We start from the raw sequence: 2500 nt of genomic DNA on the forward strand, positions 1-2500 counted from the left end.
AATTTCTAAGAAGCAAATCCCCTTGACTAAAAATATCTGCATTGTATTCATACTGCATTTTATATCTGTCATAGAGGGAAACACACACACACACACACACACACACACATATATATATATATATATATATATATATATATATATATATATATATGTATGCATATATATATATATATATATATATATATATATATATATATATATATATATATATATATATATATATATATATATATATATATATATATATATATATATATATATACACGCACGCACACATTTGGAAAATCTCTAAAAAAATCAGTCTAATTCCTCTATGAACTTATTATATGAAGGCCAAAATGTAGATTGTTCTTTGGTTAAATTATTGTAACTGAATCCAATTAGACCTAAAGAAATTTGATCTGCTATATGAAACATGTAACAGAGAAATCAACACGATCATTTTCTAATAATTATTATTATTATTATTATTATTATAATTATTATTATTATTATTATTATTATTATTATTATTATTATTATTATTTTTGTGCATATGGCTTACATATATGTATATATAGCCGTTTCATGCCTTGTATTAGGCCAGTTTTAATCACCACGCTGGTCAGCTGCGAATTGGTGATGGTGGGAGACTTTTGTCTGATTGCTTATAGCAAACCAACCTGGTATGGGGCTGCTGACTACTACTGCTTTGCTGATCATGGCAATACGCAAACCCTTTCACCATGTTAAGGCATTCCGACTTAGAAAGAGATATATATGTAATCATATGTAAATGCATTTTTATATGAATATATCCTTATATATATATATATATATATATATATATATATATATATATATATATATATATATATATATATATATATATATATATATATGCACACACACTCATTCATATAAGCAATGAATATCTCTTAATATCCAATTTGCTCTGTCTCGCTATCAGAGACCCAAGGGGGAAATTAACTGTATGATAATTGCTTCTGGTCGACCAAGGATTCGAACCTGGACCAAGTTGAAACCGAAGGTCAGGTGATTTGTCATTTGGCCACAAAGTATCGATATATACAGTGTAATCACATATGTAATATGTAAATGAATAAGATTTCCTTGTATGCCATTTCCCAAGTTTTATATATGCCCAGTTTATTATTGAATGCTGTTAGAAAACCCATTATCTATGGAAGAGCTCTTGCAATAGAATGCATTGCCATTGCCACATAATCACTTCGTTTCGTTTCAGTCTTTATCTTTTCCCTTGTTCCTTTAACACTCGGAAATTCTTGTTTGGGACTGTTTAGCTTCTCAATTATTTTACTGCCTCCTGGCTCGTACAGTGGTAACTTGTATTGCCGGGACCGTGAGATTAAGCTCTGTACTGGGAAGGTCACTGCTGTGGTTGAGCACCACAGTGGGGAGGTTGGCTTTCCCGGGCTGACGTTCTGGTGAACATATATTCTGATGATAATGGAACTGAAACCAGGGAACTTTACCTTTAGAAACTTGTTTCTTCTTTTCCATATGTGTTGCTTAAACTCTGATGTAATCATTTGGGATGATTTAGATCTCTCTCTCTCTCTCTCTCTCTCTCTCTCTCTCTCTCTCTCTCTCTCTCTCTCTCTCTCTCTCTCTCTCTCTCTCTCTCTCATATGGTTAGCATCGTGGTTCTCCAATTAGGGCATTTTAATCAGCCCTGAGGTCAAAGGAAATTGAGAATTAATTTTTCTCATTTGTACTCATTACTTTGATTTTGTAGATTCCATTAGGGAAATTGTAATTATAAGGTTTAATTAATTATCTATTCTAACCTTTCCTCTACCGTCGGTTTATAGACTATCTGGATAAATGTATAAGTGTATAGAAATACGAAGTATTATAAAAGCCATAATAAATTCATTGATGTATGCTTAAAATGATATTTCCTTTGTCTATTGCATAGAAATGAGAATGTTGAGCAATCAAATAAGTTTAGTTTAATGATTATGTAGAATCTCAGTGGTTCCCAAACTTCTTTTTTTTTTCTGTCATTTTCCCCCTGCACCCAGTTCAACCATCCACATTTCCCCCTTCATGTGTATGAGGGAAAGAGTAGTTGAAACACACTTGAGACTATTTACTAAATTATTTTTCAAATGTGCAAATATAATGGTAAACAGAAATGGGCATGACTTTCCAATTTTCCCCTTGAATATCATGTCAGTGAGAACTGATATGATCATATCACATTTGAATGGCTAACAACAAATTACTATGAGGACATTTTCCGCTTGTTTCAGTTAGTAGGTAGCGTAATTATCTCCCCCCTGGAAGTTTCAAATTTTCCCCCAGGGGGGAATTTCCACCAGTCTGGGAACCACTGATCTAGATGCTCTTGAAAATTGTGTTAAGGGACAGTGATATTGCCCTTGAGACTGATCATATTTATTTACATATGATCAGCTCCCTTGCTAAGACCAGGGAGGGCCAGGTAATGGCTGCTGGTTACTTAGCAGAT

This window comes from Palaemon carinicauda, chromosome 43 (assembly GCF_036898095.1).
Source record: "Palaemon carinicauda isolate YSFRI2023 chromosome 43, ASM3689809v2, whole genome shotgun sequence".
Lineage (NCBI taxonomy): Eukaryota > Metazoa > Arthropoda > Malacostraca > Decapoda > Palaemonidae > Palaemon > Palaemon carinicauda.